General features: G+C 39.8%; 1 long non-coding RNA gene across 4 annotated transcripts in view; it reads left to right on the top strand.

Annotated features, from left to right (window-relative positions):
• The window catches only part of LOC106028761 (uncharacterized), a 263015-nt gene that overhangs the window by 101614 nt on the left and 145476 nt on the right, over nt 1–15925 (top strand). For all 4 annotated transcript variants that reach the window (XR_010044598.1, XR_010044599.1, XR_002792478.2 and 1 more), the window contains exon 8: nt 14551–14727. This is a non-coding gene — a long non-coding RNA (uncharacterized LOC106028761). The remainder of the gene's footprint in view (nt 1–14550; nt 14728–15925) is intronic.

The raw sequence follows: 15925 nt of genomic DNA, 5'->3' as shown, positions 1-15925 counted from the left end.
TTTTCTTTATCTCCAGAGTTCTGGTTTTATCTTCTAGCAGAAAAGCTCACCAGACTTTTCCCTCAGGGGCCCAGAACTTTATGTCTCCACCCTGCAGATCATCTCTGGGGTCCTTGCTGTGGAGTATAATAGAATTGGGAGCAATCATTTTTCAGGGTAGCAGAGTATTATTGCATCAGTATTTCTATTTTGTCTTTTAGAGGCTGAATATTAACTCATTTTTTTCTCTAGAAATCTTTTTGTAAAATATCCTAGTTTTCCCCAAGATGGATTCCTTAGGATAATCTACCCCCCAAAAAAGGTGAGAGAAAAATGTATAAGTTTTTCAAAATATTGTCTCCTGGACTTGTGATATGATCACTTGAACATAGTTTGTGAAGAATCAGGAACTCTCGGATAAGCCAAATGTTGAGCATCTGGAAAATGTTTTGGACTATGGAATACTGGTTTCTAAAACTGACAATTGTTGGGCACAAGGTTAACATATTAGTTGTGTGAAGCAGGATCATTGCTTAACTATTTATAAAATAATGATGGTAAAACACTTAAGAGCTTCATAAATGTTGCCATAATGTTATTAATATTGATACTGTTAGTATGGCCTTCAGAATACCATTACCTTAATCTGAAATATTTAAATAGCTTAGGGTGTTCTGGGTTTGCTGACTCAAGGGGCTTCCATTACAAATTACACAGGATTCAGTGGAAATGTCTTTGGACTAGCAGATTTTAGAAGCAGGGAGAATTCCATGCACTAAGGAATTTTCATAGTAATTAAAGACAGCATTAACGAACAGGTGGCTTGCCTGGCTAAAGATCTCACCCTGGTGCTGAGACTTCCCAAACCTTATCAATTTTTGTCTGTTTTAACTCTTTGACATTAGTTTCAAGATCAACATTTGGTGACTATTTTTGTCAAGTGGGCTTGAAAAAGGTGAAGTAACTTTTGTAAAAATGAGACATCTCTTTTTCAATTTTTAACTCAGTAGTACAGGACTTGCCATCGAGTTCCCTTCCAGGAGAATATTCCCACGTTGGATTTGTTCTTAGGTCTGAGCAGGTAAGTGCCGGCCACCTTTCATATAAACATACACAGTAATGGTTTGTGCTCCCTAGCGGGCCGCATCGCTCACCGCTGCTTTTCCTCTTGCTGAGCTCTGACTGAGCACCGAGCTGCCGCGCACTGTTGCTCTGTGCGGGGGGCACACAGCACTCAGCAGCGACAATGTGTGGCAGACACGCCAGCTGCTTCTGCGATTTGTCCGCATCCATGAATGTTTGCAATGCGTCCTCTGTTCCCATGTATGAAAGGTAGCAACTCAGATGTCTGTCGTAGCTGGGGACTGCACTAATAAAATAATTAGTTTGATATCTATCATTTAAAGCAGTTTAAAGAGATCAAAAGTGTTAAAATTGTGAGAGAGATTACTGTTGATTTATGGGAATTGGAGTGATTTTTATCCCTGCCAAACCCCATTAAATCTCCACCTTTTCACCAGTGGCATGTTGTTTTTATTACTATCAGAACAATAGACTAAAGAGAGAAAACAAAACAACAATAAAGCATATTCTAGAAGTGTTTTTCACATCTTAAGACATTAACCACACTCTCATTATCACTTCAGGTTTGTGTCTTAGTATGTGTGTTTCCCACTTCACCACTTCATTGTACTTCCATACATATGAACATTTCTATACGGTGGTAAACATGCTGATCCCGAGGCAGGGTGGCAGTTGTTGAAGATTATTTCATCTGACTTGATTTATGCAACGTTTGAGTGACAGTTGAGAGAATTTTACATCTTGCATTATATACTTTTCATGTATGTCATCAGTCATATACATATAAGATAACCAGGAGCAAGGTAAAATAAAAATCATTCTGAAATACGATGCAAGTCGCTTCTGTTCTCATTTGTGTGTAAGGACAGAGTTTCTGAAGTCTGCTGCAAAAATCTGTTATTCAACATAGCGGCGTTAGGGGGCAAATTGAAACTGTTATTCTCTGAATTGCCACACGGTGGCGCAGGGACACCTCACAGAAGTGGTGCTCATCCTTCTGAAAGGAAGGCTGATGTCTCAAAATTGAGTCGTTCAAGGACTGCAGGAGACACCTGAGGAAAGAGAGGACCAGTTCCACGTGTGTATGGTTTCCAGCTAGAACAGAAACTTTCCTATTTTTCTGTAAAAAAATATGGGGTTATAATTTTACCAAAAGCCACGCAGGAGGCTCTTTTCTGGGCTTTTGCTTGAAAGAGATGTCAGAATATTGACCCGTGTGTTTGTAGCCTATTTCCTTTTGCTTTCTTTAAAGCAGTGAATTAAAGAGGCCATTAGTTTTGCTGTGTGGCTCTGTGATCTTTATTCCTTTAGCTTTAGTTGCCTCTGGGCCACTGGTTTCTCCTCTAGTCGTTCCCCTATTGTCCTGTCCTTCTCTGTGAACTTACACTGCGTGATCCTGAATCATCTGCTCATCAGTGCATCACTGTTTGGAGCCCGCACTAACTTCCACAGGTCATGGATGAGCTTTATAGCACCAGATCCGAGGTGCTCAGCCCCTATCTCATGCTCCACCTGAAAACTCTCGTTTCCTTTGCCAACTCTAATCTGTTCTCACATTCCTCCTACTGCCTTAGTTATTCCTTTCTGATCTTTAATGGGATCATTCCCTTCCGTATGTCCCCTTCCCTGCTGGTGTACTCCAGGGTTCTAACCTGCCTTCATCCCTCTGTGCGCATTTTACTTGGGAAACCAAAACTAAAGGGTGTAATGAGACCAACGTTCAGGATAAAGTTTGGCATTGATTAATACCATATGATTGCATGAATCATGACATGATCAGTCATGAGAAACCTAGTTCCCCCAAGCACCCATATTTAAGCAATCAGCAGAATCTTGTTATTTTCTAGATATATTTTGCAGTCATAATTTGTAGACTTACCTACCTTTGATAGCAGCATCCTTCTGTAAGCCCTCATCCTTTCTAGCCTGGAGCATTGTAATATGTAATCTCCTTTTTCCTGGCCTAATTCCCTTTAAACACAGTCTCTGGAAAGTAGAGAAAACACTTTCTCCAACAGCCAAACCCAATTATCGAACTTCCTCACTTTAACATTTTCACTGGTTCCTCATCACTTATAGATTAGAAGGAAATTGTTAATCTAGTTCACAAAATGCTACCTGCCTGGCTTCTCCCTCAGGTTCTTTCTCTTTCCTGATTTTCACTGGTTCTTATTTCCCAACGTTGGTGTCTGATGACACTCAGCTGCTTCCAGCCCGCCACCCTTCCCACTTTTCATAGCTTTGGCTTTATTTATTTTGTTGCCTTTGTCTCATATTCCTTTCCCAGCTTTTATCTTTTCTTGGAAGCTCTAGCTCATCTTTTAACCATCTCATCATGTGGTATCACCCCTTAGAAGCTGTCCTTCAACTCTTCATTAAAATAAATGCTCTCTGGCACACCACTTGCTTACCTACAATTTAGAACTTCCCATATTTTAATCAGATGCTATGTTTATGTACCTGTCTCCTGTCAAGAGTTCCTTGATGGGAGGTATGATATCTATATATATATATATATATATTTTGTCTTTTTTCTTTTTATCAGTACGGGGGATTGAACTCACAACTGCCTGCTTGCAAGGCAGGCGCTTATGCCGCTGAGCTAAAACCCCAGCCCGATATCTATTTATTTTTCATGTCCACAGTTCCTACCACAGGGTTTAGTGCCCAATGGGCATACAATAAATTTCTGTTGAAAAAATTTAACATTGTTGAAGCTCAGAATCCTTGAGGGTACTCTGTAAAGTCTCCTCCAGTTCTGAGAAAAGTGCACTATGGTTTTAGGTGAGGTTAGCTTCCTGGAAGAGAACAGGGTTGGTGGCAGTCTAACAGGTGCCAGATAACAGGCCTGAGAACACAATGGAAGCTGAGCACAAAAGAAGGCCCTGGGGGAAAAATAAACAGAGACTGATTGCATATGGTAATAGCAGAGAAGTCATACCATTGTGAGATAAAATAGAAATGTGCATTATAATTCCTAAAAGAAGAAGATTAGCAAGAAACAAATGGCTATGGGGAAGCAAGTGCTTTTGATTTGAAACCTTTGAATTTGAGATAGTAAACTTTACAATATTCATTTTTAGTAAGTATACTTAAGAGGCTCTGTGTGCATTTCAGTTGGTGGATGAATGAGTGAAATTTCAGTGAAATAGACAAACAAAATCATGGTACGGTTTGTAAGGTAGATTAAGGTACAGTAATAAAAATTTAGGAACCATCAGCTCAGAGTTAGGAAAACTGCATGTGTATGAACTTGTATACAAGAAGAGACGCAGGAGGGAAAGGAAAAGAACCGAGGTGTGAGTCTTCAGAGCTTCAGTTTTTGAGGTAAGCAGAAGAACTGTAATCGATGCTTAAGGTCAACTAGATATGTATGGTTGCTCTCAGCCTAAGTAGACATAATTCAGTTACTTGCTTTTAAAATAATTCACAGCTAGTTAAACCAATCAGAAAGCAAATTTCCAACCACGAAAAATATTTTAATATATATGGTCCATAAATAGCGGAACTCTCTGAAAATGACCATCCTGCCGCAACTTCCTGAGTGCTGGGATTACAGCGTTCATCTCCACACCTGGTCACAATCAACATTTTAGCTGATATTTATGTGGATCAACATAGGGCCCTTAGCTCTCTTCCTTTATAATTATGCTTCCCTTCTTCAAAATCCCCAGCCTTCAGTAATTCAGGGCCAGTCTGAGCTAGATAATGAAACCTGTCCAAAAAAAAAAAAAAAAAAAAAAAAAAAAAAAAAAAAGCAAAGAAAAAGAGAAAAAATAAAAAGAAATTTCCAACTGCTTTCATTGTCGCTCAGTCTCATTTTAAGGTCTTTTTCCCTCTCTGTCTCTGTCTCTGTCTCTGTCTCTGTCTCTCTCTCTCTGTCTCTGTCTCTCTCTCTCGTTCAGCTTTCATAATACTTTAATTTCTTAAACCTTTGAAAGCAATGAACAGTGGTTCACAAATGAATGGAATACTTGAAGTAAATAAACTGTCAGAAATATACTTTTTTCCACTAATATGTTCCATATTAAGTTAAAAATAGGTAACCTGTTTAATTTTACAAGTTAAGGGAACTCTAGTTTTTAAAACTAGTAAGCACATACTTAGAAGTTTATACAATTTCTACAAATCATAAATGAATCTGTCAACTATCATGATCAGCAATTACAAATAAATTAGATAATCCCAGCAAGCTACTCCCTGTAACCCTTGAGAAGAAGTTTAAAATGTGCCCTAGACAGTGATTGGCAGATAGAATAGGGCAGATAAATGGCTGAACGTTTGGGAAATATTTGGAAACAAAGGGGGATTTGCTAAATAAATCATTTTACCCCCTTAACAAACATAGAATGAAGTAAGTCACAGCTGTCATTAGTCATGGCCTGTTTGAGCATGTATTCTTTGACACTGCCAAAACCCAGGAGACAACTAAGAGAAGCATAGGTATCTGTTATTAACACGTTTGAACTGGTGAAGAGTTTAGGTTCAGTTTAAGTTTATAGGAAGCCTCACACTTCTGTTCCTTTTCACCCAACTAGTTTCCTTTCCCTAGGGCATGCTATGTATTTAGCACATTGCTAAAGATGACTTAAAAGTCCCAAGAAACAGGGAGTCACCATTTTATAGTTGAAGGGACAAATCTGGTTTGAATTCAGCCATTACAGTAGAAGGAAACTTGTATTTCACAAGCGTGTTGAGGTTGTAAAGAGACTGAAAGCCCCTGAGCTAATGTCACAAGGGCAGTTCACTGGATGTTGGACTGTGTATAGCAAAGGACCACAAGGTTACAGGAAGTGTCTTGAAGGACATCTCCCCAGGTCTACCCCATCTTTCACAGGAGTGGAGGTAGAGACCTGCATTTTACCTTCAATCAACTTTCTTATCTGTGAAATGACGTTATTCTTGTTGTGTGTGACGGTAGACTTAATTCTAGTACATTGTCCAGAAATCCAGCATTGAAAATCCCAGAGTTTTCTGTGGTCAGAGCCATGGTCTGAGATGGTCTTAGTTAAGTTTACTACAGACAATGAAAGTACCCTGTCTAAAACTCCATAGAAATACTTGTTTCATCATTAAAGTTCTTTTTGCCTAATCTCCAACCAGTGAGATCTCTTTCTTGTATATTTTCTAGATCTACCCAGCTTTGACTTCTCTGTCATTACATTCTAGATATGGAGGAAGAAGATCTGAGAAGAAAGAAGCTAGGGAATGTCTTTTTAAGATACAGTATATTTGTGGTTCAGTTTGCAAACTGCAGGGTAGCATCCTCAGCTACAGGGGCTGGGGTGGGGAAAGTCAACTACAGAGGTGAGGGACTTTAATCTCTTGGTTACATAAAATACTCTAGTTCCTGGCATATTAGATGTGTTAGGCTTTTGAACTTAATCCAGAAAAGATGAGTGGGGCACTCAGAGGGGACGATGCAAACACGTAACAATCACTGAGTATCAAGGGAGACGTCATGGTAGCACAGGAGCTGAGGGAGAGGTGGTGGCCACCAGCCCACGTAGAAATTTCCTTTGTCAGTGATACCTTCGTCAAGTTACTTGATGGCTCTGTGTCTCTGCTTTCTCATTTGTGACATGCCCATAGTAATACTTATAAGAATTACTTACAGGGACAAACTGCTTTTGGGATCCACTAAATAATAAATGTTACTGTCATCCAGAGATGCCACATGGTGGGTCCACCAGAATCTTGCACAGTGGTGTTTTTAAGAAGTGGTCAACAGTGTCCAGAAGAAAAAAAAATTATTAGTGTATTCATAGTTTATGCAAGTAGATGTGTTTGTCATATCTATACTCACAAATCAACTGAGTTTGGAAAATAAGCACATATGAAGTTATATTGGAAGATACGTTCACTTAAGATGGAGAGGGTTTTGTTCTGATTGATTGACTTTTGACATGGAGAAAACCTACCCAAGATAGGAAGTACATCACAGTGTTTTAAGTCAGATTGTCTTTAGCATATTTTTCCTACTTGTTGAAAAATTAGTTTTGCTACTTTTGCCTCCTGAGATACTAAGTAGATACTGTTTACTTTACTTTAATATGCCATTTTTATATTATTCAGTCTTAATAACTTTTAGCTACTATTTTGCACCACACACTGTTCTACACTTTACAGACATTTGTGTTTTCCTAATATTAAATCAAACTTGAGGAATGAGGGTTTTGTATTGGTCAGAACAGTTTCAACTAAGCTACAATAACAAAGAATCCTTTAAATTTCTGCGGTTGAATAAAACAAATATTTCTCACCCAGTCAAATGGAGTCTAATGCTAGAAGCCAGGATTGTTTAGCTATGAAGCCCTCATCCTGATTCATGCCCAGGCCTTAATTTATAGAGCTTAGCTGATGACAGAGAGAGCCCATTGCCATTAAAAGAAAAGTTAATTATTACTCACAGCTCTCCTAGAAATGACAGGCATGACTCATTTGGAAGGCAATAAAGAAGCACCAGAGTGGTCAGGAGCAGAATTAAGACTGAAGGAAAAACACAGATCCAAAGTCAGTGTCCCCAGGGAGAGACACAGGAGTGCAGAAGAGACAGCTTAGCACTGGCTGATTTGGATAATGATGGGAGTTCCAGACTACAGGAGTGGGCCCTGGTTGTTTGGTTCCTGGCCTTGGTTGACTTAGGGAAGGGAGATGTTGACTTGTTCATTGAGACTTAGATGGAACAAGTGGCTGGGGATTCAAATCTAAGATTGGTTGCTTTGTGTGGTGGTTCACATGCACCTGTGGCAGCTGAGTTGCAGGGAGGTGAAACACCTTTGGCTGCTAGGTTAGCCCTGTGATTAAAGGATGTCCCACAGACAAACACGCATCTCAACACGTGGCGTGAACCACAGTAGCAGGGAGAGCTGAGCTCATCATAGGAATTTTTTAAGGTCCGGTCTCCTCCGGGGTGTGCAGCCCAGTTCTCAGAGTCCCAACCTCACGGCAAAGAAGGCTGAGAAATGCAGTCTTTCTAATTGTGCAGGAAAAAGGAAGGAACATAGGGTTTGGTCTGTTATAACCTAAGCCCCCCTAACTATCCTAAGGTCTGTTCTAAGGTATAAGCCCACCTGCTGCTTCCCCTCCCCTTCTCCCTTCAAATCTAACTAGGTTAAGTTTTAACTTCCTAAAGGCCATAAAACAAAGGCCTGAGGTAATAGCTCCTGACAACCCGGGTCTTCCCTACCCAAAAAGACCCGGTAGCCCGACACAAGTTGTGTTAATTGCATTAGATTGTATTAGATTGTACATTCTTCACAAAAATAGCTTCCTTTGTATCATAGTAATACCTGTAACTTGGCCTTACTGTAAATGTGTGTTTTCCTTTCCTTCTGGACAAAGGATTGATATGTTAATCAGTGCTCTCCTCTGTAAAGAATTGTAAAATCTTACCTAATTGATATGTTAACCATTGTTGCCCTCTACAAATAGAACAGTTGTGGTGCTAAAGTAAGGTAACTAAGGTTGTTAATTGCTGTTAGACTTCTCTATTCTTTGTTAAGAAAAACAAGATTTCTTCTTATCTAAGCTTGCTAGTATGCAGGGAGACTTGCAATTGCCGTTTCTGCTTTGTAGTGCGTCACACCCCCATCCCCCTCCTTACATTATGTGACCAGCAGCTGTTTGTGAATTTACAAGATAAAAAGTCCTGACTTTTAGCTGTGAGGTGCGCAGTCTCCAAATTGGCTCCCGGAGACTCGTCACCAGGCCTGGATTTTACCTAATAAAGCCTTTGCTTCCCAAATTTTAATTTCTTGCTTTCTTGGATTTTATACCGGGGTCTGAATTATCACAGTGTATCACCTGTGCCACATTATAATTACCTCCAGATAATAAAAAAGAAAACTAGTTCCAATCAATTTGCACTTATCCAAAGTATTTGTCTTGCAAAAGGCAGAGCCAGAACCTGAATATAGGTATTCTAAGATCATCATCATTCCCTGTGTTACACCATCTTTGAGTTTGATTTAATAATCCTGACTATGATCAATAAGGTAGGCTGACAGGTCATATTATGCAGCTGAGAATTGAGAAGGAACTCTGGTTCCTCATTAGTGTGAAGGTCACTGATAGAAGGCTAGGAATTTCGGAACCAGCTGGACTCAGGCTAGGTGTGGACTGACAGTCAGAGTCTTCAGTACAAAGAATGCCTGACTCTTTAGCTGTGTGATTGTACATTAAAGATCAACAGAAAGGGAGACTGAACCAGTTCAGTAGACAATAGTTGACAAAGGCTCTTGAGTTGTTCTCTGAAGAGAGAGAAAGGTGTGAAGGCAATCTCATCAGTAGCAGATACTTTTGGTGAAACAGATGGAGGAGGGTCTGGTCCACCATCCTGATGGGTCTGGTTCACTATGTTACACTCTTTCCACCAGCTGGCCTTCATTATACAGTTGGTAAATTATTTCTGAGATTGCTGACAGTGAAGCCAGGGAAGGTATATCCAGCTCAGTGGTGCAGTAAGGCCCCAGTTATCACCACAGTGAGTTCCTGGAAATTATGACAGAAAGCAGTCCGGCCATCAAGAGGGAGATCATATTTACTAAATAAGCAGTGTTACATATTGAGTGATTGAGTGAAAGTTGTCCTATGAAGAATTAAAAATAGATCAAGCATATGATTGGTTGATGCTTGAAAAAAAGGATATATAAACGTAAAATTTTAATATTATTTAAAAATAGTATTCCCTAATTCTGCATGTTATGTAAATGATACAGATGTAGAGGTTACCTTGGATCTGAAGGGCACTTCAATAAAGAGTAGGATACAAATTGTAGCTTTACTGTTTTATAAACTTGACCTAAAACACAATCTGCTAGTTACAGTGATTAGTGCAAATCTAGAGTGTAAAGTTTGTTAAGATTATTCAGACTGTTCAAATCTCTTTGAGAACTTGTCTGGGGACATCCAAAGTGTGTGTATCCACTCTTTAAGAAGTTTCCAATATTAAAGTTGCATTTTCAGAATCATTCCAAGAGTTTATTGTGTAGAGGACAGAAAGAGGTCCATCTACAATGGAAACAAATGTGCCTTTTACAACAGGGGAGCATCTATAATAGGGACTATATTCCACAGAGAAATGGCAAGAACTGTCTCTGAATTCAAATCCACTTCAAAAAAAAATTAATGAATTTTTTTCTCCTGTATTGCTCAGCAGCAACACATGGGAGACAGATCTTGTTTCTATTAGTGAGCCCTATTTCCTATATGTTAGAAAAACTCAAACATTTCCCCATTGAACTCCACTTGCTAATGAGCCAACAAGTTCACTTGTAGATATAAAATCAAGAGAAACAAAAATTTAAGTCCTTCCAAAACCATTTGTGAATGTCCATATTAGCATTACTCATGGTGCCATAAATGACCAAAACATTCAGTAATTAATGAATGCATAAGCAAAATATGCTCATCAATACACTGGAATATTATTTGGCCTTCAAAACTCAGGCATTGATACCTGACCCAATATGAAAGGCCCCTGAAAACATGAAACCAGACCCAAAGGACTGAATATTGATTGTATGATTCCACTTACATGGAAAATCTATAGAAAGAAATTGGATAAGTATTTGTTAAGAGGCTGAAAACGGAGTGAGGTAACAGTAGAGATCATGGTGAAGGGATGTGGGTATTTTTCTGAGGTGATGAAAATGTTCTAAATTTTATTGGGTTTGATGGTTGCACAACGTGGGCAGTAACTGAATTGTGCACTGTGGGTAACTAGGTCGATGGTGTGTGTTTGTATCTCCATAGAGCTGATAGGACAATGCCAGGAGTAGTTCCTCCTGCCAGGAAGGATACCTACCCCCAAGCAGTGGAACAAAAATGCTTCCTATGTTGTAAGTCTTGATTTACAGGAACAAAATTCTGACCTTTATAACAACGTCCCTGACCCTCTGCTCAGCTCTTGTGGGGTTTACTGTGAGGAGGCAAAAACTTACATTAGAGAACACTGAGAGAGCAGACTCTCTTTGTTACTCGCCTGAGGACTTTTGGGGGCTTTCATTAGGTCAGATACAATTTTTTTGGTCAAACTGATATATTCCTTTCACAAATACTTTAAGCGCATGCTATATTCCAGAGATTACGCTTACAAAGGAGCACTGCATTTTAATGTCCAGTTTTGTCCCAGTTTCATGGTCCAGTCTTGTAAGGATTAAGGAATTCTGGTTCTATCACTTTCAGAGGCATTGTAGGGATTTTCAAAGAGCTTTGTAACAAGGCTCAGGAGATCCTGTCTGGTTTGGGTACGATTATTCATTAGCCCATTGTTGTGTGGGCCATTGACTTTTGAAACATAGTTTGTTTTTCTGTGAAAAGAAGAGGATAGATTCTCTTACATATCTTTCAACTCTGAATCCTAGTTATCTTGTGTAGAAGGTTGAAATGGGTCATTTGAAACAGTGTTTTCTTCTATATGCTACGTTTAGGAAAATAAGTGCATCTTGAAGAAGAAACTCATTTTATAATTTCTCATCTAAATAATGATATACATTCTTCATAATGATTTTTTGAAATCCGAGAGATTTGTACTGAGCAATTATTACCTCATCCCGCATTTGTGTTTGTGTGAATAAACCACAGGTGTAGCTGAAAAGTGCTGTTAATTTCTCCCTGCTTCCAGAAAGTGTTAGGATTGCATTCTTTGGCCTGCTGTGTTACCTTTATTTATAATTTTTGGAAGAAGAAAATTTGTAATGAAATTTGAACAATTACCCATAATGTTATTGGTTTCCGCGTACCTCAAGACTCATTTATCTCCTGCCATCTGTTGGCATTTGATCAACATCCAGAAATGAGTCACAACTTCACTCTCTCTGTACCCTTTATCTTTACAGCTGAGTGAGAGAGAAGATGGGTCAAATGCAAACCCACTGATGGCCAGGAAAGGAAGGGAGCTCTTCAGAGCCTAAGGCAAGAGTGTGTGTTGTGGTGATGAGCTTGGAAAACGAAAGTGTGATGTTTTTCTGAAATAATTATTTTGATTCTCTGATGTTATAATAGGTACTCCTAAGACAGGAGGGAAGATCAGAAATGAAAGGCTCTTTGTATACAACATATTCCCTGAGATAAGGAGGCTTCCACATTGCCCCTGTGTTCTTGTGAACGTCGACTTCTGGTGCTGCTGGATATAAGACACCATGTATGTGTCTTTGCATGCAGCTGCTGTGAAAGGAAATTGGGTATTTTTCCTCTTGCAAGCATGGCAGGAGTTTTAATCTAGAGTAGCTCACAAGACTGCTCTGCTATGAGCGAAACAAGGTAACCGTTCAGTGTCTTAGTCACTTCTGGTCGCTGGGACACAATGCCGAGCACCTGCAACTTAAAGGAGGAGGAGTTAGGTGGGCTCACGTTTTATAGTCCATAGGCAGGAGACAGAAAGGCACAGTGGAAGGATCTGGTGGAGCAAAGCTCACATCATGGTAGTGAGGAAGCAGAGAGAAGGTCGGAGCCAGGGAGGAGATGCACTGATACAGACCGAGATACCCTCCCGGGTCAGGCTCCAGGGACCCTTCCTCCAGCCAGGCTCTGCCTCCTAACAGCGAATCCTCTGTAGCATTGCTGTAATCCAAATGCCTTCTGGAAGCCCTACCCCTGAGCATAGGAGGCTCTGGGGGGGACATCTAGATCCAAACCGTAAAAGGTAGAGGCACATCCCTCAGGAACTTGAATAGTGACACAAAAGGAGCTTTACATTTTGAATCATAAATACTTAAATTTGAGAGAAGAGCCAGAAGTCTCTTACTTGTCAGTACCTGTTTTATAGGCAAAGAGTCCCCGGAGGTAAGTTGGTTCATTTCCCCAGGGTCCTACAGTCAGAAATAAAGGCGCAATCAGCAGCCAAATTTTATGTTGGTTACAGGAGGATTCTTTGCATCGATGAGAAATGCTACCTTACATACAAGCTTTTAATTTTCAAATAATTCTTATGCGAAAAAAACTAAGGTATTTTTTTAACCTTGCTTTTCGTCTTACAATGTGGAGGAACACAGTACATTGTAATTGATTGTTACTCAGTATTTATTTACTGTTTTATTCTGTATAAAGAGGAAAGAAATTCACTCTCCTCACTTGAGCTGGGTAGAAATTAAAGCAGAGATTTTTCTGACAATGAACACTCTGCCCTCCATAGGATCAGCTAAAAACCAGAGTTTCTGTATCTTATCTCACTGGATTATTGTTACAAGATAAAGGTGGCCACAAATTCTTTACCATATGTCCATTCAAGAGCTGGTGTTTATTTCTGCTGTCCTTAAATCTGGGTTGGGATGTGACTGCTTTAACTTCTAGAGAAAAGTGGAAGTGGTGGTGACAGCTCTTAACCCAGCCTATGGTGACTCAAGCTTCTTCCTCAGTCTCTTGGGGCGCTGAGCTTCGTGTAAGAAGAGCAACGGCAATCTGGAGATACTTTGTGGAGAAAGCAGCTTCCAGCAGTCACAGAAAAAGTATCTGGCATGGTGGGGAACACATCTTGGACCTTCCAACCAGCTGAAAACTGCCATGTGTGTGCCATGCAGAGCCAGATAATTCAGCCCCGCCCCACCCGGACTACTAAACCACGTAACTGTGGCACAAGACAAAATCTTTTTGTTTTAAGCCCCTGTTCTGGAATAGTTTACTCTCAAGAGTTGTTATAATACCCGAATGAGCTTTTAACCACAAAAGCATTTAGAACAGGACCTGATTAGTAAGTGCCAGCACTTCCTCTCTCCTTTGTTTCTCTTCCTCCTCTTCTTTCATTTATTTTTATTCTTTTCTGTTACTTCTAAAATAAGCCAATGAGTAAGTGAATCCTGCAACTCTAAGTCTCCCATATTCAATTTACCTCTTTGTTCTGTGACAGTATGCAACACAGCCCGGAAGGGCATCATGTTAAACTCAAGGCAGCCACAAGCCGCTATGACCATGAAATCTTAGCTTGGCCCATTATCCATGTATTTTCTGCTCTTTATTCATTAATTCAACAAAACTTATTGAGTGCCAATTGTAAGCCAGAAACTCTTAGATGCTGGGAAAACAAAGGCAAGTAAGGGCCAACCTTGTCTTTGGGGAGCTTATTAATAATTGAACAACTTAATTAATAATTGAACAACTAAAAAATCCTTCAGAGATAAATGCCACAAAGACAATAAGTATGATGTTGGAGGGTGAGAAACAGAAGGGGTTTTAGATGCAGAAGTCAGGGTAGGTCTATTTGAGAAGTGATAGTGAATGAAGCTGGGGCCTGGAAGATACAAAGGAACTTGCCATAGAGACATTAACCATTTGGGCAAAGAACAGCAAAAGTAAAGTCCTCAAGGAAGGGAGGACGTGGAAAGGAAAGAAAGCCAGTTTCCAGGAGCTCACTGTGACATGAGGTGGCAGATCTGGGGAAAGGCCAGAGATTTCCAGTCTTGCTCTCTCTATCTTGGTAGAAGTTTGGGTTTTACTTTATGTGAGGCAAGAGACACTGGAGGGAGTGACATGAGCTGATTTAACTTTCAGAACGATCACTGCAAGTTGGTAGACCTAAAGTGTCCACAAAGGGGAAAATGCAGACACAAGAGCTGCATCCTCCGGGCATCACTGCAGAAGTCCAGGCAGAAGGCGATGGTGACTTCCTCTGAATGGAGCGAGTGGACTGGAAGAAAAGCAGAGACAGGAGACTGACAGGAGCAGAAGGTCAGAGTGATGGACAGGTGGGCTCTGGGGGTGGATCACACTCCCTGGGGTCATCTGAGTTCTAACATTTGTCATGGTGTCTTCATCATCTTCCTGAAATTCAGTGTGTCTGTTTCTCTAACTGCAAAATTGACTGATATCTACCTAGAGAACATTATGAAGTCTAAATAAGTTAATATTTGTAAAACCCTATAAATACCCATGGCACATAGTAGGTACTCAGCAAAAGTTCTCTGTTAGATTTTGAAGATGGTACCTATAGGATTTGCTGATGAATTGATTTTACAGGATGAGGAACATGAAAAAGATAAGGACTTCGTCTTTCTTAAAACTGAGTCAAATCAGAAGTTATTTTCTTTCTTCATGAGACATCTTAGAAATTTTGTTTTACCTTTCCTATCACATCATTTTATCTTTCCCCCAGTCTTACATCATAGTTGATTGTGTGTATCCTTGTGTTTCTCTATGTTATGAATTTTGTAAACTTTTTGAGGATTGAGACTGGGTCTGATCCCCTGGGGTTGGACAGAGATCCTCAACTGGAGAGCAGTAAAAGGGCCAGTGAATATTGTGTGTGAGTCATGAGATTCTCCCCAGTTACAGCCTCCATCTCCTGCCTCCCACTAATCCAGAAGGTTCTAAAGTGATCACTCAGATGAGCCACTGTCAATGACGAAAATATGTTTTAATCCCCAGATTCCCCTGTGGGGAATACCCAGGACACAGAAAGCAAAGGACACAGAAATAGCATCTGCAAAACTAAGTCAGGGAAGCACTGATCCAAGCATTCTGCATAATTGTGTGTGCAGGACTTGGTGACTTTCACCATGAGCTGCTCATATTTTAGCAATGAATTGATATTCTATTATCTTTTTACCTTTTTAATAATTTAAATGGAGTTTGACTTTTATGTCTGATGATAGGTAGTTCTGTAGACCTTTTTTCTGTTTTCAGCCTTCCTGTTAAACAATTATTCTGAAAATCAGAGTGGTAAAGGTTAATGGAGATTTTCCATATAAATGAATCAACTTTAATGAGATCATTTATAGAGTGAACACTTTTGGCATAGAGACAGACATCCCCTATTTTTATTTTCATTGAGAAAAATAATTCTATTGTTGAGTATATTGAATCCTGGATGGTCTAATGGGAAAATGTGTCCTTTTTGAAAAAGATGGATTAGGAAGGTACAAGAGAT

This window comes from Cavia porcellus, unplaced genomic scaffold, assembly GCF_034190915.1.
Source record: "Cavia porcellus strain 051 isolate PalLab524CR breed Dunkin Hartley unplaced genomic scaffold, mCavPor4.1 scaffold_29, whole genome shotgun sequence".
NCBI classification, from domain to species: Eukaryota; Metazoa; Chordata; class Mammalia; order Rodentia; family Caviidae; genus Cavia; species Cavia porcellus.
This window is presented reverse-complemented; position numbering and strand designations above follow the sequence as displayed.